Here is a 22,931-nt window from a genome sequence, read left to right on the forward strand (position 1 = left end):
TCGTTTTAGTAACTGTTGTGATTTTCAAGCAATATTTTGCTATTTTAAAAGTTGACACTTAGAAATTTTTTCTGATCAAATTACCAATGTTATCCTATGGAAGGAAATTCACTTAGCAGGTAGGTGGGGTTATGGTTACTTTTTCTATGTCAGTGTTGGATCCTAGATCCAGCACTACTGTACCACCTGTAAGCAGTTGAGAAACTGCGTTTAAGTTATACAAGCGATTTTTAAGGAATATTTATAAGTTTGCAAAATCGACACTTTGAAGAAATTTTACAGAAAAACAGTCAATGGTTTCCTATGGAAGAAAATTCAAGTTACGGGTAAAGTACATTCTCGTTACTTTGGTAATTCAGTGCTGGGCTCCTAGGCTCAGTACTGGGACATCTATCTAAAACAGGTAAGCAATTACGTTTTCACAATTGGTACGATTTTTAAAGAATATTTGTACGTTTCAAAAATCGACACTTAGAAACTTTGTCAGCAAAAAGCAAGCAATGATATCCTATGGAAGAAAATTCGAGTTACTGGTAAGTACGGTTAAAATTACTTTTCAGGGTCAGTACTGAGCTACAAGATGCAGCACTGAGGTCTCTCCTGATAACAGGTGAGTAAATCAGAATTCGTTGTTCGGCTGATTTTAGATGCATATTTTAAAGTTCCAAAACTCCACACTTAGAAGAAATTCCAAGTGGAACCAGTCAATGTTAGCCTATGGAAGAGAAGTGAGTTATCGGCTTTTAGGTAAGTACTCGACTGGCAGAGTTATGGTTCTGGGCATAGACTCAAGGGTCTCCCAGGGGAGTCCCAGTCTACTTGCCAAGCCCTAAACTCCCCTTTTATTACATATAATTTACCCCTAAGGTAGGCCCTAGGTAGTCCTAGGTGCATGATGCTATGCAAGTAAAAGATAAGATATGTACTTTGGTGGTTTGCATGTCCTGTAAGTACCAAACAGTCTATTTCATTTTTCACTACTGTGAGGTCTACCTCTCTCATAGGTTAGCATTGGGTATTCCCCTATACTTTTTATTTGGTAATTCCTTATCGGAGAGGAGTAGCTTTATTTATTTATTGAAAATCCTACTTACTGGTGAGGTTGGATTTAACTTTACTATTTTAGAAATGCCACTTTTAGAGAGTGAACATTTCTCTGCACTTACTGCTCTATTTACCTGAAACCAGGCCCCAATACACGTCTGGATTGGGCTGGGTGACAGCAACATTTGTGCCTTCCCTGTAGAGAGCCACAACACAGGTTACTCAACTGCACCTGGGGGGTGAGCTCCGCTCCCCCTCCACCCACAATAGGTTCAAGAACGATAATTTATGTAAGTAAATACATTATAGCTACAGCTTATAATCATGTTAAATTAAAATTTTGTTGTTAGATGGTTTAAATATTTAAACCTCTGGTACATTTGGTAATTCTGTAAAAGCAGAACCCAACTGCCGTAACATTGCCAACCACAATGCCGTAATTTGGATTCGAACCAAGGTTGCTGCGGCCACAACGCAGAGTACTAACCACTATACGATCACGGCGAGCTACATGGGGTCAATGCCATACACTAACATGGAGAATTTATAATTTGGAACACTCAGGGCTGCTCCTGTGATAGGCTGGATGTATTCATTCCTTCCTCATTCCTCATACAGAGGCTGCGTCTCCTCAGTGGTTGATAGGCTGAAACCGTTTCCTGGCCGCCTGCTTGTGAACTGCCAGGAGTCAAAGATAACACATTACACTTGCGGGCCTGTGATGGGACACCAATGCAGAGAAACCCACTTGGCACAGACCTTCTAGTCTGTCTATTAGACCTGCATCTTCCCTGCACCTTTCAAGCCATTTGTATGTGAAGCAAGAAAGAGTTAAGTAGTGATCCATCCACACTTTTATAGGGAGGATGCCGCCGTGAGCTCCTCCCAGCTAATCACACGAACAGCAGTAAAGTAATATAAATACACAGTTGAGGGCGGGCTGCAAGGTCATGTTTTTGAGTAATTATTGAAACTGACCTCAGTGGCTCATTAGCAGAGCAGCGGCTAATGACTGGTTCCAAATCATGATGAAGCAAGCACCATGGCTCGTAGGGGACCCACAACACGCTTTTCTTAGCTCACTGAATTAAAGTATAAACTTCCGCCGTGTGTGAGTGGTAAAGGCTTGTTAATATGGTTCCTTTTCCAATTCAAGTCTGACAACAAGAGGCAGAAACCACGTGGCTTCGAAAGCTCTGGATTTTAGCCACCAACCACAGAGAAAGAGAGAACTGGCAGTATGAGAGTTGGAGAAAACAGGAGCGGGAGCAAGGAGCTCAAATGAGAATAATGGCGCGTAAATAGAGAGCGTAAAGGAACAGTTACACAGCTAAGAAAAGGGAAAGAAAGACTAAGGAAAAAAACACAGAAAGAGCCTGTAGATGAAATTCTCTTCCTGGGACAGCAGATTAAGAGAAATTACATAGGGAGAGGTTAAGCATGTAACACGGGGGAGAATAAAAAAGAAAATGCAGTTTTATGAAGTGTGTTTGCCAAATCCAGCCAGCACTTTTGTTCTATTTCTCTCTTTGCATCTTTTATTGGTAAAGTAAGTTTCAAGTGCATGCCCAGGTATGATTGAGAGAGCAATGGTATAATAATTTGAAGCGTTTACACCAGTGCTAAAGTAGGAAGAGAGATGTAGCAAAGACATTGAAGTAATGAATGACACCGCAGTGGGTTACTTCTTCTTTATTTCAAGATTAGAACAGCTACATCTCCAGCTTGCCGCTGGTGTACACCTCCTGAGGCTCTCTCATCAGCCTCTTCACCAACATTCCAACAGAGCCTTCCTCCGTACATTCCAAGGAGATACCACTAGTGGGAACGGGGTGGGGGGAACTGGGACATACCAAAAGGGAAAGATACAACACATCTCCCTTCCCAAAGGGAACACAAACACGTGGCATAAGATGGGAACCTGTAAAGTAAAGCATAAACAAGTCCTTCAATACATCATATAGTCTTCATGCCATGTGGGAGCATTTCTGTATCTCTGTCCCCTGCTCTCCTGCTACACTTCCTGTCTACCACCCTGCCCCAAGGTCTTGTCTACTACTATAGACCTGGTTTCGCTCTTATTGGTGGCCACTCTATCCATACTCCACATTTTCCCATTCTCAAGTATGACTACATTACCCCTTACCTCCCTGATCTTCTCAGGAGGAAAGTATTTTTCACCTTTGCTGCCCCAGCCGAAGGGCTTTCTTATCCACACCCTTTGACCCGGTTCCAGTGACTTGTGTCTTGCCCCCCATTTCTTGTCGTACCATTGCTTGTATTTACACTGTTTGTCCAACACTTTCTCCCTAAACTCACTCGGATCGATTTCCCTTGATTTACTTCGAGGCATCCAATTTGGAGACAACTTTGTGCCCGCCTTTCTCCCCCTCAAAAGCTCAAAAGGAGAATACCCCGTGGCTAAGTTGGGAGAGGTATGGTAGGACCACAACATGTCTCTTACTGCTGATTCTACTGGCTTGTGTGATGTTGCAGCCAGCTGAATGCAACCTTTCAGCAGTCTATTCGCTCTCTCCACCTTCCCGTTGGCCTTAGGACAATACAAAGGTGTGCGAATGTGTGTGATGGACATATCAGCTAGAAATTCCTTCATTTCTTCTGATGCAAATTGTACCCCATTATCTGTGATGATACTGTTTGGAATACCTTCTTTGGAAAATACCTCAGTCAAAAATTCAATTAGAGACCTCGTGTTGATTTTGCTCACAAATTTATGTGTGATCCAATTCGAATAGTAATCAATCAGGACCAGAACATACGTTTCCTGAGTACCTAACCCATGCAGGGGGCCCGCAATGTCCAGCCCCAGCTTGTTCCATGGTTCCTCAGGTACCTCTACTGGTCTCAGAGGAATCCGCCGGATCACCTTGCTTTTGTCACTTAAACTGCATGCCTCGCATTCATTAACTTTCTCCTCCATCAATTGATCCATGCATGGAAACCAAAAGTCAGCTCTTAATCTGGCTTTGCACAGACTCTTGCCCAGGTGTCCTTCATGCGAAAGATCTATAATATGATTCCTGAGACTCCCCGGTGGCACTAACTTGCTTGACTTTAGGAGAAAATCCCCTTCCACTGACAACTCATCTCTCACATTCCAATAGGGATGTATCTCTTCCGGCAGTGCCTTGCACTTGGTTGGCCATCCTTTGAGTACATAGTTCTTTACGGCCTTGATAATGTCATCTTGTCCCATATGTAAGTTCCATTGTTCTTTATCCACTGCTTTCACTGAGATTTCCAGAACTTCTTCCTTTTCCCTTTGCCCCCCTACGTCTATGTCCATAGGAGACCTTGATAGGAAATCCGCCACCTTGTTCTGTGGTCCTGGTAAATACACCATCTTGAAGTTGTATCCTTGTAGCCCCAGGACCCATTTCGCAATGCGAGGAGTCATATTCTCCATTTCCTTTCTAGTGAAAATGGCCAGTAGGGGTTTGTGATCTGTGCACAGTTCGAAAGGTGTACCCCACACAAAAAACTTGAAATGTCTTATTGCCCAGTACACCGCTAATGCCTCTTTCTCTACAGTCGAGTAGTTTGCTTCTGCACTTGATAATGACCTTGATGCAAATGCTACCACCCGCACTTTATTGTCCACTCTCTGAGACAATGTAGCTCCAATACCCTTGCTGCTGGCATCCGTTGTTATTAAGGTATCTCTTGTCACCTCAAAGTTTCCTATGAATGGGGCTGAAATTATGGCTTCCTTTATAAGTTTGAAAGATTCCTCTTGTTCTTTCCCCCAAGTGAACCTTGAGTCCTTCTTTATTAGCTCCCTTAGAGGCTGAGATATCATTGAGAAGTTCCTTATATACTTTGCCATAAATTCTGCCAGGCCCAGGAATGACAAGACCTCCTCCCTACACACGGGAGTACTTGCTCTCCTGACTGCTTCCACCAAATCGATCTTGGGTTTTATTCCTTCCTCCGAGATGGTGTGCCCCAAATACTCCACAGATGTTACACCCAATTTGCATTTACTTTCTTTTGTAGTAAATCCTGCCTCCTTCAATCTGTTGAGCGCCATTTTCACATTTTTCTCATGTTCTTGTTCACTTGAACCATACACCAAAATGTCATCTTGGAAACACAAGATTTTCTTACAATCCTTCAGGATATGTTGCATTATTCTTTGGAATGCTGCAGCGGCCGACGCCAATCCAAATGGCATCCTCACGAATTTAAAATTTCCAAATGGGGTGGTGAAGGCCGTCAAAAGCTGTGACTCTGGGTGTAGGTCCACCTGATGGTAGGCCGACGATAAGTCAAGGACACTGAAAAATTTTGCACCCTGAATTGTGCTCATCATTTCATTTATCCTTGGTAAGGGATGTCTATCCACCATAATATTCTCATTCAACCCTCTCAAGTCCACACATAATCTGATGCTACCTCCTTTGTCCTTGGTCGTAATAACAATAGGTGCCAACCACTCTGAGCTCTCTATCTCCTCTATCACCCCTTGTCCTACCAACTTTCTAAGCTCCTCCTGAAGTGGTTCCCTCATGAGTAGTGGTATAGACCGGGTTTTGTGCACCACCGGTTTAGCTCCTTCTTTCAAAACAATTTTGTGCATGTAATTTTTTAGTCTGCCCAATTTATCCGAAAACACTTCTGGAAATTCTTTAATTAAATTGTTGCTCACACCCTGCGGTTCAACCAACATGACCTGTTCAACATTGTTCGGGTCTAATGTAATACCCAAGTCCTTCTGGTGCTTCCACCCTAGGAGATTCGACCCTTGCTTGGTGATGTATACTTTACCTACTGTGTGCCTATCCTTAAAAGTTATTCTCATCCTCACCATACCCACTAAATGAATAGGTTCCTTGTTGTAACCCAATGGATTGATGTCTGCTTTCTCTATTTCTATTTTCTTATCATTGAACTTTTCTTTAAATCCTTTCTCCTCAATGAGTGTAAATGGTGAGCACGAATCAGCAAACATTTGAAATTTTTCCCCATCTAAGACAACCTCACAAGATGGATAGTGCACCTTCTCTTCATTACTTCCCTGACCAACCTGGAAAATATACGTTTTACCATCTCCCAATTCTGACTCAGCACACCCTATTTCATGTACTCTGGGTATGAACGCTTTACACACCTTAGCCAAATGACCCTTCCTTTCACATTTCCTGCATACTGTGTTCCTGGCTGGGCACCTCCAATTATTTGCCAAGTGATTGGGACTGCCACACCTGAAGCACAACCAGTTCTCCATCTGTTTCCTGGGAACCTCTTTAGTTTTACCCTCCACTTTGCATATGGACTCTTCTGTCATTCCTGCTTTGGCTTCCCCTTTGTCCCTGCTCTCACTTGAGGATATTCTCATTTCTTTCATGCATAAGGCTGTGTGTTCTAAGCCCTTAGCAATGTTAATTGCCTCCTCTAAATCTGAATTCCTTGTCAACAACTCCTCCTGCACCTTATTGTCATTGGTGCACCGCACCAACTGGTCCCTGATCAGCGAATCCGCCAAAACTCCAAATTCACAGGTTGCTGATAGACCTCTTAGGACTGCTACATACGATGAAACTTTCTCCTCCCTCTTCTGGCTTCTTTTGAAAAATGTATGCCTTTCCAGTACAACATTTGTTCTATGTCTGAAGTGCTCCTCTAACTTCCGCAATGTGTATTCATATACATCCCCTCCTACCTCCTCATCATCTGTTTCATCCTCGACTAATCTACCTGTGATGTCCTCAAATACTTTCCTTCCCTGAACACCCAGGTTGTGCAGTAAAATGTGCTGCTTTCTCACATTTGAAAAATTACCCCCACCAATGGCAATGAGGTACGATTTAAAAATACCCTCCCATCTGTGCCAAGGTATTTCAGGTTCTCCTACCTCATTCAAGAACGCAGGGGGTTGACTCATGCCTGCACCTGCCATATTTTTTCCAGATGTAAACCAAGATGATAAACAGGCTAAAATGGGAATGAAGAAAACACTTACTGCTACCCCTTAAAATATTATTGTACACTAAGGAATGTGCTTTCCACACTTAAATTGCTTAAAATACGCTACACAAATTATCAAAGTTTCATATTGTCCCTCTGAAAAAAATGGTTATTTGCATGACCTTTACTATTTCCTTCAGTCTCTACACAATCCTCCGCAACTCTCACCGTTTTTTCTTTTTTCCTCAAAAGTCTTTTTTAAGGCCCCCTATCTTGCTGTAGCTTCCAAACACAGGGCTCTCCGAACTGAAAGTTCTACCTTCGAGAGTAAATAACTATTTATGAAGCACTGATGCTGTTTCCCTTGACACGTCTCTTTTTTTTTTTCAAAAGAAATTTCGCTGTCAAAATTCGTAGAATCTGCTGCGGTGAAAACGCCTTCAGTTTTACCAGCAAATCAGTTTCACCCGGAAGACTTCTAACGCGTAGGAAGCTCTCCTCACACACTTCTTTCACAGCGACGCCAGGAACGCAGCGCTCCTCACAAGGTAAACGCTCATTTCAAGCTCCGTCTTCCGTTCGTGTGTACGCGTTGGAAGCTCTCCTCACACACTTCACTCACAGTGACGCCAGAAACGCAGCGCTCCTCACCAGATACACGCTCCATCCAAAATTCGTCTACCCTTCGTGTGTGTGTACGTCCTCTCCTTTTCCACCTTTATGCTCGTTCTTCAGCGCTTCCTCGTTGTAGGTTCACCTCATTACCGCTCTCACTCCGTTAGCTTACTTGACCCGTGCCAGTCATAGTCTGCCTTCAACACCAGAATAGCGTCTCGTCCTCCTCATCGCTGCGTCAACGACTGCTTCACCACACCTTTTGAAGTGAAAGCAGATGTTTCATAAAGGTCACCTCACAGCTTCCACGATGCCTTGTTTTTCTTTTTCAAAACACTAGTGAAGATGCGGCCGGCTCGCCAGTACTCTTCTCAAAAACTCTTCCTTTTTTTTTTCTGAATATGTTTCATCAAAGGAGATGTAATACGCCACCAGCTTGCAAGACGAAGTTCACAGGGGAAGATGTAGCGCTGTCCCTACACAGCATCCCGTACTCGTCGCCAATAAATGAAGTAATGAATGACACCGCAGTGGGTTACTTCTTCTTTATTTCAAGATTAGAACAGCTACATCTCCAGCTTGCCGCTGGTGTACACCTCCTGAGGCTCTCTCATTAGCCTCTTCACCAACATTCCAACAGAGCCTTCCTCCGTACATTCCAAGGAGATACCACTAGTGGGAACGGGGTGGGGGGAACTGGGACATACCAAAAGGGAAAGATACAACAGACATGAAAGAGGTAGCGATAATAAATATGTGGAGAGGCAATAGTGACACAAAAATAAGCCACCTATTTATAAAACTGAAATTGAAGAAATACTAAAGGTTAACTTCTGAAATTGTAGCCGATAATAACAAGATTCTCGTTTTTGGCAGGATTCGAAACTGCGCGGGGAGACCCCAATGGATTTCAAGTCCATCGCCTTAACCACTCGGCCACAACAACTTACTGTAAGCTGCATGCAAATATTTTGTTTGAAAGTATTCAAGTTGTCCCACATCAAAGTACTGATATTCTGCAATGCGCTTTTTAAAAACAATGTTTTTTTCATCATGCACGTTCTGTCCTAAAAACAAAAATTGCATGAGTATATCTCTGGATCTGTAAAAGGATACGCTTGCATGCAAACTCTCATGTGGCACTCAATTTTTTGGACCCTGTTGCACTCTGTTTTTGCGCTGCTTTTAGTCTACGACCCATATTACAGAAGTCTACCATCTCTGAGTGTTTGTGACTCCTTTGTAAGTACCTTATCTTTAATCCTTGAAGAGCTCTATAATAAATGGGTCCGTCAAAGATTGCTTGAATGGAAGATAAAAGAAGGCCCACTTGTCTCACCAAATGCCGTAGAGAAACCTGATGTTTTACTCACGTAATCCTCAGTTAATTTTTGTTAGACATGGCATCCTTAAGGTGGCCTACCAGCGACCTTTTTGCTTTTCACCTCACGTTTTGCTCTATCTTTATGTTGGCCTTAGGACTCTAATCACTTTATCACTACTGTGAGAAAGTGGCTCTGTATATACTGTTCCCAAAAAGGTACAGTGTGCACAGAGTCCTCAGTGCCCAGAGGTTTGACAGAGGCTAAAGTTTGATATAACCTTACTCTCTAAAGTGGTAGCTTGCTCGAGCAGTAAGGCAGTATCCGAGGACAGTGTAAAGCATTTGTTGTACACACTCAGTCAGCAAATGGTCTCACACACTCAAGAACTGAACTCTAGGCCAATGGTTTGTATAAAAAATATATTGTTGTTTTATTTTAGAACCAACAATAGGTATCAAAATATACTTTCTCAGAATAAGATGCTTTAGTTAAAAACTTTGCAATAGGCAATTGACTTTTGCAGGTAATAGTTACAGTTTATTGCAATAGGAAACACAATTTCAAATACAATAATACATTGAGCTCAATGGGAATTTTAAGTTATATGCAATTAATTACTTTCAGGATTACTTTTCTAAATCCAGGACTGGATCCTAGATTCAGTCCTGGGACAGTTCTTGGAAACAAGTGAGTAAATTCGTTTTAGTAACTGTTGTGATTTTCAAGCAATATTTTGCTATTTTAAAAGTTGACACTTAGAAATTTTTTCTGATCAAATTACCAATGTTATCCTATGGAAGGAAATTCACTTAGCAGGTAGGTGGGGTTATGGTTACTTTTTCTATGTCAGTGTTGGATCCTAGATCCAGCACTACTGTACCACCTGTAAGCAGTTGAGAAACTGCGTTTAAGTTATACAAGCGATTTTTAAGGAATATTTATAAGTTTGCAAAATCGACACTTAGAAGAAATTTTACAGAAAAACAGTCAATGGTTTCCTATGGAAGAAAATTCAAGTTACGGGTAAAGTACATTCTCGTTACTTTGGTAATTCAGTGCTGGGCTCCTAGGCTCAGTACTGGGACATCTATCTAAAACAAGTAAGCAATTACGTTTTCACAATTGGTACGATTTTTAAAGAATATTTGTAAGTTTCAAAAATCGACACTTAGAAACTTTGTCAGCAAAAAGCAAGCAATGATATCCTATGGAAGAAAATTCGAGTTACTGGTAAGTACGGTTAAAATTACTTTTCAGGGTCAGTACTGAGCTACAAGATGCAGCACTGAGGTCTCTCCTGATAACAGGTGAGTAAATCAGAATTCGTTGTTCGGCTGATTTTAGATGAATATTTTAAAGTTCCAAAACTCCACACTTAGAAGAAATTCCAAGTGGAACCAGTCAATGTTAGCCTATGGAAGAGAAGTGAGTTATCGGCTTTTAGGTAAGTACTCGACTGGCAGAGTTATGGTTCTGGGCATAGACTCAAGGGTCTCCCAGGGGAGTCCCAGTCTACTTGCCAAGCCCTAAACTCCCCTTTTATTACATATAATTTACCCCTAAGGTAGGCCCTAGGTAGTCCTAGGTGCATGATGCTATGCAAGTAAAAGATAAGATATGTACTTTGGTGGTTTGCATGTCCTGTAAGTACCAAACAGTCTATTTCATTTTTCACTACTGTGAGGTCTACCTCTCTCATAGGTTAGCATTGGGTATTCCCCTATACTTTTTATTTGGTAATTCCATATCGGAGAGGAGTAGCTTTATTTATTTATTGAAAATCCTACTTACTGGTGAGGTTGGATTTAACTTTACTATTTTAGAAATGCCACTTTTAGAGAGTGAACATTTCTCTGCACTTACTGCTCTATTTACCTGAAACCAGGCCCCAATACACATCTGGATTGGGCTGGGTGACAGCAACATTTGTGCCTTCCCTGTAGAGAGCCACAACACAGGTTACTCAACTGCACCTGGGGGGTGAGCTCCGCTCCCCCTCCACCCACAATAGGTTCAAGAACGATAATTTATGTAAGTAAATACATTATAGCTACAGCTTTTAATCATGTTAAATTAAATATTTTGTTGTTAGATGGTTTAAATATTTAAACCTCTGGTACATTTGGTAATTCTGTAAAAGCAGAACCCAACTGCCGTAACATTGCCAACCACAATGCCGTAACTTGGATTCGAACCAAGGTTGCTGCGGCCACAACGCAGAGTACTAACCACTATACGATCACGGCGAGCTACATGGGGTCAATGCCATACACTAACATGGAGAATTTATAATTTGGAACACTCAGGGCTGCTCCTGTGATAGGCTGGATGTATTCATTCCTTCCTCATTCCTCATACAGAGGCTGCGTCTCCTCAGTGGTTGATAGGCTGAAACCGTTCCCTGGCCGCCTGCTTGTGAACTGCCAGGAGTCAAAGATAACACATTACACTTGCGGGCCTGTGATGGGACACCAATGCAGAGAAACCCACTTGGCACAGACCTTCGATTCTGTCTATTAGACCTGCATCTTCCCTGCACCTTTCAAGCCATTTGTATGTGAAGCAAGAAAGAGTTAAGGAGTGATCCATCTACACTTTTATAGGGAGGATGCCGCCGTGAGCTCCTCCCAGCTAATCACACGAACAGCAGTAAAGTAATATAAATACACAGTTGAGGGCGGGCTGCAAGGTCATGTTTTTGAGTAATTATTGAAACTGACCTCAGTGGCTCATTAGCAGAGCTGCGGCTAATGACTGGTTCCAAATCATGATGAAGCAAGCACCATGGCTCGTAGGGGACCCACAACACGCTTTTCTTAGCTCACTGAATTAAAGTATAAACTTCCGCCGTGTGTGAGTGGTAAAGGCTTGTTAATATGGTTCCTTTTCCAATTCAAGTCTGACAACAAGAGGCAGAAACCACGTGGATTCGAAAGCTCTGGATTTTAGCCACCAACCACAGAGAAAGAGAGAACTGGCAGTATGAGAGTTGGAGAAAACAGGAGCGGAGCAAGGAGCTCAAATGAGATTAATGGCGCGTAAATAGAGAGCGTAAAGGAACAGTTACACAGCTAAGAAAAGGGAAAGAAAGACTAAGGAGAAAAACACAGAAAGAGCCTGTAGATGAAATTCTCTTCCTGGGACAGCAGATTAAGAGAAATTACATAGGGAGAGGTTAAGCATGTAACACGGGGGAGAATAAAAAAGAAAATGCAGTTTTATGAAGTGTGTTTGCCAAATCCAGCCAGCACTTTTGTTCTATTTCTCTCTTTGCATCTTTTATTGGTAAAGTAAGTTTCAAGTGCATGCCCAGGTATGATTGAGAGAGCAATGGTATAATAATTTGAAGCGTTTACACCAGTGCTAAAGTAGGAAGAGAGATGTAGCAAAGACATGAAAGAGGTAGCGATAATAAATATGTGGAGAGGCAATAGTGACACAAAAATAAGCCACCTATTTATAAAACTGAACTTGAAGAAATACTAAAGGTTAACTTCTGAAATTGTAGCCGATAATAACAAGATTCTCGTTGTTGGCAGGATTCAAACCTGCGCGGGGAGACCCCAATGGATTTCAAGTCCATCGCCTTAACCACTCGGCCACAACAACTTACTGTAAGCTGCATGCAAATACTTTGTTTGAAAGTATTCAAGTTGTCCCACATCAGAGTACTGATATTCTGCAATGCGTTTTTTAAAAACAATGTTTTTTTCATCATGCACGTTCTGTCCTAAAAACAAAAATTGCATGAGTATATCTCTGGATCTGTAAAAGGATACGCTTGCATGCAAACTCAAATGTGGCACTCAATTTTTTGGACCCTGTTGCACTCTGTTTTTGCGCTGCTTTTAGTCTACGACCCATATTACAGAAGTCTACCATCTCTGAGTATTTGTGACTCCTTTGTAAGTACCTTATCTTTAATCCTTGAAGAGCTCTATAATAAATGGGTCCGTCAAAGATTGCTTGAATGGAAGATAAAAGAAGGCCTACTTGTCTCACCAAATGCCGTAGAGAAACCTGATGTTTTACTCACGTAATCCTCAGTTAATTTTTGTTAGACATGGCATCCTTAAGGTGGCCTACCAGCGACCTTTTTGCTTTTCACCTCACGTTTTGCTCTATCTTTATGTTGGCCTTAGGACTCTAATCACTTCATCACTACTGTGAGAAAGTGGCTCTGTATATACTGTTCCCAAAAAGGTACAGTGTGCACAGAGTCCTCAGTGCCCAGAGGTTTGACAGAGGCTAAAGTTTGATATAACCTTACTCTCTAAAGTGGTAGCTTGCTCGAGCAGTAAGGCAGTATCCGAGGACAGTGTAAAGCATTTGTTGTACACACTCAGTCAGCAAATGGTCTCACACACTCAAGAACTGAACTCTAGGCCAATGGTTTGTATAAAAAATATATCGTTGTTTTATTTTAGAACCAACAATAGGTATCAAAATATACTTTCTCAGAATAAGATGCTTTAGTTAAAAACTTTGCAATAGGCAATTGACTTTTGCAGGTAATAGTTACAGTTTATTGCAATAGGAAACACAATTTCAAATACAATAATACATTGAGCTCAATGGGAATTTTAAGTTATATGCAATTAATTACTTTCAGGATTACTTTTCTAAATCCAGGACTGGATCCTAGATTCAGTCCTGGGACAGTTCTTGGAAACAAGTGAGTAAATTCGTTTTAGTAACTGTTGTGATTTTCAAGCAATATTTTGCTATTTTAAAAGTTGACACTTAGAAATTTTTTCTGATCAAATTACCAATGTTATCCTATGGAAGGAAATTCACTTAGCAGGTAGGTGGGGTTATGGTTACTTTTTCTATGTCAGTGTTGGATCCTAGATCCAGCACTACTGTACCACCTGTAAGCAGTTGAGAAACTGCGTTTAAGTTATACAAGCGATTTTTAAGGAATATTTATAAGTTTGCAAAATCGACACTTAGAAGAAATTTTACAGAAAAACAGTCAATGGTTTCCTATGGAAGAAAATTCAAGTTACGGGTAAAGTACATTCTCGTTACTTTGGTAATTCAGTGCTGGGCTCCTAGGCTCAGTACTGGGACATCTATCTAAAACAGGTAAGCAATTACGTTTTCACAATTGGTACGATTTTTAAAGAATATTTGTAAGTTTCATAAATCGACACTTAGAAACTTTGTCAGCAAAAAGCAAGCAATGATATCCTATGGAAGAAAATTCGAGTTACTGGTAAGTACGGTTAAAATTACTTTTCAGGGTCAGTACTGAGCTACAAGATGCAGCACTGAGGTCTCTCCTGATAACAGGTGAGTAAATCAGAATTCGTTGTTCGGCTGATTTTAGATGCATATTTTAAAGTTCCAAAACTCCACACTTAGAAGAAATTCCAAGTGGAACCAGTCAATGTTAGCCTATGGAAGAGAAGTGAGTTATCGGCTTTTAGGTAAGTACTCGACTGGCAGAGTTATGGTTCTGGGCATAGACTCAAGGGTCTCCCAGGGGAGTCCCAGTCTACTTGCCAAGCCCTAAACTCCCCTTTTATTACATATAATTTACCCCTAAGGTAGGCCCTAGGTAGTCCTAGGTGCATGATGCTATGCAAGTAAAAGATAAGATATGTACTTTGGTGGTTTGCATGTCCTGTAATTACCAAACAGTCTATTTCATTTTTCACTACTGTGAGGTCTACCTCTCTCATAGGTTAGCATTGGGTATTCCCCTATACTTTTTATTTGGTAATTCCTTATCGGAGAGGAGTAGCTTTATTTATTTATTGAAAATCCTACTTACTGGTGAGGTTGGATTTAATTTTACTATTTTAGAAATGCCACTTTTAGAGAGTGAACATTTCTCTGCACTTACTGCTCTATTTACCTGAAACCAGGCCCCAATACACGTCTGGATTGGGCTGGGTGACAGCAACATTTGTGCCTTCCCTGTAGAGAGCCACAACACAGGTTACTCAACTGCACCTGGGGGGTGAGCTCCGCTCCCCCTCCACCCACAATAGGTTCAAGAACGATAATTTATGTAAGTAAATACATTATAGCTACAGCTTATAATCATGTTAAATTAAAATTTTGTTGTTAGATGGTTTAAATATTTAAACCTCTGGTACATTTGGTAATTCTGTAAAAGCAGAACCCAACTGCCGTAACATTGCCAACCACAATGCCGTAACTTGGATTCGAACCAAGGTTGCTGCGGCCACAACGCAGAGTACTAACCACTATACGATCACGGCGAGCTTCATGGGGTCAATGCCATACACTAACATGGAGAATTTATAATTTGGAACACTCAGGGCTGCTCCTGTGATAGGCTGGATGTATTCATTGCTTCCTCATTCCTCATACAGAGGCTGCGTCTCCTCAGTGGTTGATAGGCTGAAACCGTTTCCTGGCCGCCTGCTTGTGAACTGCCAGGAGTCAAAGATAACACATTACACTTGCGGGCCTGTGATGGGACACCAATGCAGAGAAACCCACTTGGCACAGACCTTCTAGTCTGTCTATTAGACCTGCATCTTCCCTGTACCTTTCAAGCCATTTGTATGTGAAGCAAGAAAGAGTTAAGGAGTGATCCATCCACACTTTTATAGGGAGGATGCCGCCGTGAGCTCCTCCCAGCTAATCACACGAACAGCAGTAAAGTAATATAAATACACAGTTGAGGGCGGGCTGCAAGGTCATGTTTTTGAGTAATTATTGAAACTGACCTCAGTGGCTCATTAGCAGAGCAGCGGCTAATGACTGGTTCCAAATCATGATGAAGCAAGCACCATGGCTCGTAGGGGACCCACAACACGCTTTTCTTAGCTCACTGAATTAAAGTATAAACTTCCGCCGTGTGTGAGTGGTAAAGGCTTGTTAATATGGTTCCTTTTCCAATTCAAGTCTGACAACAAGAGGCAGAAACCACGTGGCTTCGAAAGCTCTGGATTTTAGCCACCAACCACAGAGAAAGAGAGAACTGGCAGTATGAGAGTTGGAGAAAACAGGAGCGGGAGCAAGGAGCTCAAATGAGATTAATGGCGCGTAAATAGAGAGCGTAAAGGAACAGTTACACAGCTAAGAAAAGGGAAAGAAAGACTAAGGAGAAAAACACAGAAAGAGCCTGTAGATGAAATTCTCTTCCTGGGACAGCAGATTAAGAGAAATTACATAGGGAGAGGTTAAGCATGTAACACGGGGGAGAATAAAAAAGAAAATGCAGTTTTATGAAGTGTGTTTGCCAAATCCAGCCAGCACTTTTGTTCTATTTCTCTCTTTGCATCTTTTATTGGTAAAGTAAGTTTCAAGTGCATGCCCAGGTATGATTGAGAGAGCAATGGTATAATAATTTGAAGCGTTTACACCAGTGCTAAAGTAGGAAGAGAGATGTAGCAAAGACATGAAAGAGGTAGCGATAATAAATATGTGGAGAGGCAATAGTGACACAAAAATAAGCCACCTATTTATAAAACTGAAATTGAAGAAATACTAAAGGTTAACTTCTGAAATTGTAGCCGATAATAACAAGATTCTCGTTGTTGGCAGGATTCGAACCTGCGCGGGGAGACCCCAATGGATTTCAAGTCCATCGCCTTAACCACTCGGCCACAACAACTTACTGTAAGCTGCATGCAAATATTTTGTTTGAAAGTATTCAAGTTGTCCCACATCAGAGTACTGATATTCTGCAATGCGCTTTTTAAAAACAATGTTTTTTTCATCATGCACGTTCTGTCCTAAAAACAAAAATTGCATGAGTATATCTCTGGATCTGTAAAAGGATACGCTTGCATGCAAACTCAAATGTGGCACTCAATTTTTTGGACCCTGTTGCACTCTGTTTTTGCGCTGCTTTTAGTCTACGACCCATATTACAGAAGTCTACCATCTCTGAGTATTTGTGACTCCTTTGTAAGTACCTTATCTTTAATCCTTGAAGAGCTCTATAATAAATGGGTCCGTCAAAGATTGCTTGAATGGAAGATAAAAGAAGGCCCACTTGTCTCACCAAATGCCGTAGAGAAACCTGATGTTTTACTCACGTAATCCTCAGTTAATTTTTGTTAGACATGGCATCCTTAAGGTGGCCTACCAGCGACCTTTTTGCTTTTCACCTCACGTTTTGCTCTATCTTTATGTTGGCCTTAGGACTCTAATCACTTTATCACTACTGTGAGAAAGTGGCTCTGTATATACTGTTCCCAAAAAGGTACAGTGTGCACAGAGTCCTCAGTGCCCAGAGGTTTGACAGAGGCTAAAGTTTGATATAACCTTACTCTCTAAAGTGGTAGCTTGCTCGAGCAGTAAGGCAGTATCCGAGGACAGTGTAAAGCATTTGTTGTACACACTCAGTCAGCAAATGGTCTCACACACTCAAGAACTGAACTCTAGGCCAATGGTTTGTATAAAAAATATATCGTTGTTTTATTTTAGAACCAACAATAGGTATCAAAATATACTTTCTCAGAATAAGATGCTTTAGTTAAAAACTTTGCAATAGGCAATTGACTTTTGCAGGTAATAGTTACAGTTTATTGCAATTGGAAACACAATTTCAAATACAATAATACATTGAGCTCAATGGGAATTTTAAGTTATATGCAATTAATTACTTTCAGGATTACTTTTCTAAATCCAGGACTGGATCCTAGATTCAGTCCTGGGACAGTTCTTGGAAACAAGTGAGTAAATTCGTTTTAGTAACTGTTGTGATTTTCAAGCAATATTTTGCTATTTTAAAAGTGGACACTTAGAAATTTTTTCTGATCAAATTACCAATGTTATCCTATGGAAGGAAATTCACTTAGCAGGTAGGTGGGGTTATGGTTACTTTTTCTATGTCAGTGTTGGATCCTAGATCCAGCACTACTGTACCACCTGTAAGCAGTTGAGAAACTGCGTTTAAGTTATACAAGCGATTTTTAAGGAATATTTATAAGTTTGCAAAATCGACACTTAGAAGAAATTTTACAAAAAAACAGTCAATGGTTTCCTATGGAAGAAAATTCAAGTTACGGGTAAAGTACATTCTCGTTACTTTGGTAATTCAGTGCTGGGCTCCTAGGCTCAGTACTGGGACATCTATCTAAAACAGGTAAGCAATTACGTTTTCACAATTGGTACGATTTTTAAAGAATATTTGTAAGTTTCAAAAATCGACACTTAGAAACTTTGTCAGCAAAAAGCAAGCAATGATATCCTATGGAAGAAAATTCGAGTTACTGGTAAGTACGGTTAAAATTACTTTTCAGGGTCAGTACTGAGCTACAAGATGCAGCACTGAGGTCTCTCCTGATAACAGGTGAGTAAATCAGAATTCGTTGTTCGGCTGATTTTAGATTAATATTTTAAAGTTCCAAAACTCCACACTTAGAAGAAATTCCAAGTGGAACCAGTCAATGTTAGCCTATGGAAGAGAAGTGAGTTATCGGCTTTTAGGTAAGTGCTCGACTGGCAGAGTTATGGTTCTGGGCATAGACTCAAGGGTCTCCCAGGGGAGTCCCAGTCTACTTGCCAAGCCCTAAACTCCCCTTTTATTACATATAATTTACCCCTAAGGTAGGCCCTAGGTAGTCCTAGGTGCATGATGCTATGCAAGTAAAAGATAAGATATGTACTTTGGTGCTTTGCATGTCCTGTAAGTACCAAACAGTCTATTTCATTTTTCACTACTGTGAGGTCTACCTCTCTCATAGGTTAGCATTGGGTATTCCCCTATACTTTTTATTTGGTAATTCCTTATCGGAGAGGAGTAGCTTTATTTATTTATTGAAAATCCTACTTACTGGTGAGGTTGGATTTAACTTTACTATTTTAGAAATGCCACTTTTAGAGAGTGAACATTTCTCTGCACTTACTGCTCTATTTACCTGAAACCAGGCCCCAATACACGTCTGGATTGGGCTGGGTGACAGCAACATTTGTGCCTTCCCTGTAGAGAGCCACAACACAGGTTACTCAACTGCACCTGGGGGGTGAGCTCCGCTCCCCCTCCACCCACAATAGGTTCAAGAACGATAATTTATGTAAGTAAATACATTATAGCTACAGCTTATAATCATGTTAAATTAAAATTTTGTTGTTAGATGGTTTAAATATTTAAACCTCTGGTACATTTGGTAATTCTGTAAAAGCAGAACCCAACTGCCGTAACATTGCCAACCACAATGCCGTAACTTGGATTCGAACCAAGGCTGCTGCGGCCACAACGCAGAGTACTAACCACTATACGATCACGGCGAGCTACATGGGGTCAATGCCATACGCTAACATGGAGAATTTATAATTTGGAACACTCAGGGCTGCTCCTGTGATAGGCTGGATGTATTCATTGCTTCCTCATTCCTCATACAGAGGCTGCGTCTCCTCAGTGGTTGATAGGCTGAAACCGTTTCCTGGCCGCCTGCTTGTGAACTGCCAGGAGTCAAAGATAACACATTACACTTGCGGGCCTGTGATGGGACACCAATGCAGAGAAACCCACTTGGCACAGACCTTCTAGTCTGTCTATTAGACCTGCATCTTCCCTGCACCTTTCAAGCAATTTGTATGTGAAGCAAGAAAGAGTTAAGGAGTGATCCATCCACACTTTTATAGGGAGGATGCCGCCGTGAGCTCCTCCCAGCTAATCACACGAACAGCAGTAAAGTAATATAAATACACAGTTGAGGGCGGGCTGCAAGGTCATGTTTTTGAGTAATTATTGAAACTGACCTCAGTGGCTCATTAGCAGAGCAGCGGCTAATGACTGGTTCCAAATCATGATGAAGCAAGCACCATGGCTCGTAGGGGACCCACAACACGCTTTTCTTAGCTCACTGAATTAAAGTATAAACTTCCGCCGTGTGTGAGTGGTAAAGGCTTGTTAATATGGTTCCTTTTCCAATTCAAGTCTGACAACAAGAGGCAGAAACCACGTGGCTTCGAAAGCTCTGGATTTTAGCCACCAACCACAGAGAAAGAGAGAACTGGCAGTATGAGAGTTGGAGAAAACAGGAGCGGGAGCAAGGAGCTCAAATGAGATTAATGGCGCGTAAATAGAGAGCGTAAAGGAACAGTTACACAGCTAAGAAAAGGGAAAGAAAGACTAAGGAAAAAAACACAGAAAGAGCCTGTAGATGAAATTCTCTTCCTGGGACAGCAGATTAAGAGAAATTACATAGGGAGAGGTTAAGCATGTAACACGGGGGAGAATAAAAAAGAAAATGCAGTTTTATGAAGTGTGTTTGCCAAATCCAGCCAGCACTTTTGTTCTATTTCTCTCTTTGCATCTTTTATTGGTAAAGTAAGTTTCAAGTGCATGCCCAGGTATGATTGAGAGAGCAATGGTATAATAATTTGAAGCGTTTACACCAGTGCTAAAGTAGGAAGAGAGATGTAGCAAAGACATGAAAGAGGTAGCGATAATAAATATGTGGAGAGGCAATAGTGACACAAAAATAAGCCACCTATTTATAAAACTGAAATTGAAGAAATACTAAAGGTTAACTTCTGAAATTGTAGCCGATAATAACAAGATTCTCGTTTTTGGCAGGATTCGAAACTGCACGGGGAGACCCCAATGGATTTCAAGTCCATCGCCTTAACCACTCGGCCACAACAACTTACTGTAAGCTGCATGCAAATATTTTGTTTGAAAGTATTCAAGTTGTCCCACATCAAAGTACTGATATTCTGCAATGCGCTTTTTAAAAACAATGTTTTTTTCATCATGCACGTTCTGTCCTAAAAACAAAAATTGCATGAGTATATCTCTGGATCTGTAAAAGGATACGCTTGCATGCAAACTCTCATGTGGCACTCAATTTTTTGGACCCTGTTGCACTCTGTTTTTGCGCTGCTTTTAGTCTACGACCCATATTACAGAAGTCTACCATCTCTGAGTGTTTGTGACTCCTTTGTAAGTACCTTATCTTTAATCCTTGAAGAGCTGTATAATAAATGGGTCCGTCAAAGATTGCTTGAATGGAAGATAAAAGAAGGCCCACTTGTCTCACCAAATGCCGTAGAGAAACCTGATGTTTTACTCACGTAATCCTCAGTTAATTTTTGTTAGACATGGCATCCTTAAGGTGGCCTACCAGCGACCTTTTTGCTTTTCACCTCACGTTTTTCTCTATCTTTATGTTGACCTTAGGACTCTAATCACTTTATCACTACTGTGAGAAAGTGGCTCTGTATATACTGTTCCCAAAAAGGTACAGTGTGCACAGAGTCCTCAGTGCCCAGAGGTTTGACAGAGGCTAAAGTTTGATATAACCTTACTCTCTAAAGTGGTAGCTTGCTCGAGCAGTAAGGCAGTATCCGAGGACAGTGTAAAGCATTTGTTGTACACACTCAGTCAGCAAATGGTCTCACACACTCAAGAACTGAACTCTAGGCCAATGGTTTGTATAAAAAATATATTGTTGTTTTATTTTAGAACCAACAATAGGTATCAAAATATACTTTCTCAGAATAAGATGCTTTAGTTAAAAACTTTGCAATAGGCAAATGACTTTTGCAGGTAATAGTTACAGTTATTGCAATAGGAAACACAATTTCAAATACAATAATACATTGAGCTCAATGGGAATTTTAAGTTATATGCAATTAATTACTTTCAGGATTACTTTTCTAAATCCAGGACTGGATCCTAGATTCAGTCCTGGGACAGTTCTTGGAAACAAGTGAGTAAATTCGTTTTAGTAACTGTTGTGATTTTCAAGCAATATTTTGCTATTTTAAAAGTTGACACTTAGAAATTTTTTCTGATCAAATTACCAATGTTATCCTATGGAAGGAAATTCACTTAGCAGGTAGGTGGGGTTATGGTTACTTTTTCTATGTCAGTGTTGGATCCTAGATCCAGCACTACTGTACCACCTGTAAGCAGTTGAGAAACTGCGTTTAAGTTATACAAGCGATTTTTAAGGAATATTTATAAGTTTGCAAAATCGACACTTAGAAGAAATTTTACAGAAAAACAGTCAATGGTTTCCTATGGAAGAAAATTCAAGTTACGGGTAAAGTACATTCTCGTTACTTTGGTAATTCAGTGCTGGGCTCCTAGGCTCAGTACTGGGACATCTATCTAAAACAGGTAAGCAATTACGTTTTCACAATTGGTACGATTTTTAAAGAATATTTGTAAGTTTCAAAAATCGACACTTAGAAACTTTGTCAGCAAAAAGCAAGCAATGATATCGTATGGAAGAAAATTCGAGTTACTGGTAAGTACGGTTAAAATTACTTTTCAGGGTCAGTACTGAGCTACAAGATGCAGCACTGAGGTCTCTCCTGATAACAGGTGAGTAAATCAGAATTCGTTGTTCGGCTGATTTTAGATGAATATTTTAAAGTTCCAAAACTCCACACTTAGAAGAAATTCCAAGTGGAACCAGTCAATGTTACCCTATGGAAGAGAAGTGAGTTATCGGCTTTTAGGTAAGTACTCGACTGGCAGAGTTATGGTTCTGGGCATAGACTCAAGGGTCTCCCAGGGGAGTCCCAGTCTACTTGCCAAGCCCTAAACTCCCCTTTTATTACATATAATTTACCCCTAAGGTAGGCCCTAGGTAGTCCTAGGTGCATGATGCTATGCAAGTAAAAGATAAGATATGTACTTTGGTGGTTTGCATGTCCTGTAAGTACCAAACAGTCTATTTCATTTTTCACTACTGTGAGGTCTACCTCTCTCATAGGTTAGCATTGGGTATTCCCCTATACTTTTTATTTGGTAATTCCATATCGGAGAGGAGTAGCTTTATTTATTTATTGAAAATCCTACTTACTGGTGAGGTTGGATTTAACTTTACTATTTTAGAAATGCCACTTTTAGAGAGTGAACATTTCTCTGCACTTACTGCTCTATTTACCTGAAACCAGGCCCCAATACACATCTGGATTGGGCTGGGTGACAGCAACATTTGTGCCTTCCCTGTAGAGAGCCACAACACAGGTTACTCAACTGCACCTGGGGGGTGAGCTCCGCTCCCCCTCCACCCACAATAGGTTCAAGAACGATAATTTATGTAAGTAAATACATTATAGCTACAG

The 22,931-nt window shown here is 40.9% G+C and overlaps 7 non-coding genes across 7 annotated transcripts; all 7 read right to left on the reverse strand.

Annotated features, from left to right (window-relative positions):
- Positions 1–8,451: 8,451 nt before the first annotated feature.
- On the reverse strand, positions 8,452–8,533 carry TRNAS-UGA (transfer RNA serine (anticodon UGA)). The gene has a single exon. It is a non-coding gene; the product is annotated as a tRNA-Ser (tRNA).
- A 2,553-nt stretch (positions 8,534–11,086) lies between these two features.
- TRNAH-GUG (transfer RNA histidin (anticodon GUG)) lies at positions 11,087–11,158 on the reverse strand. Its single transcript has one exon. It is a non-coding gene; the product is annotated as a tRNA-His (tRNA).
- A 1,281-nt stretch (positions 11,159–12,439) lies between these two features.
- TRNAS-UGA (transfer RNA serine (anticodon UGA)) lies at positions 12,440–12,521 on the reverse strand. The gene has a single exon. It is a non-coding gene; the product is annotated as a tRNA-Ser (tRNA).
- Positions 12,522–15,073: 2,552 nt separating this feature from the next.
- TRNAH-GUG (transfer RNA histidin (anticodon GUG)) lies at positions 15,074–15,145 on the reverse strand. Its single transcript has one exon. It is a non-coding gene; the product is annotated as a tRNA-His (tRNA).
- Positions 15,146–16,427: 1,282 nt separating this feature from the next.
- On the reverse strand, positions 16,428–16,509 carry TRNAS-UGA (transfer RNA serine (anticodon UGA)). The gene has a single exon. It is a non-coding gene; the product is annotated as a tRNA-Ser (tRNA).
- A 2,552-nt stretch (positions 16,510–19,061) lies between these two features.
- On the reverse strand, positions 19,062–19,133 carry TRNAH-GUG (transfer RNA histidin (anticodon GUG)). Its single transcript has one exon. It is a non-coding gene; the product is annotated as a tRNA-His (tRNA).
- Positions 19,134–20,415: 1,282 nt separating this feature from the next.
- Positions 20,416–20,497, reverse strand: TRNAS-UGA (transfer RNA serine (anticodon UGA)). The gene has a single exon. It is a non-coding gene; the product is annotated as a tRNA-Ser (tRNA).
- Between the last annotated feature and the right edge of the window lie 2,434 nt (positions 20,498–22,931).

The sequence above is a fragment of the Triturus cristatus genome, chromosome 12 (assembly GCF_964204655.1).
Source record: "Triturus cristatus chromosome 12, aTriCri1.1, whole genome shotgun sequence".
Classification (NCBI taxonomy): domain Eukaryota; kingdom Metazoa; phylum Chordata; class Amphibia; order Caudata; family Salamandridae; genus Triturus; species Triturus cristatus.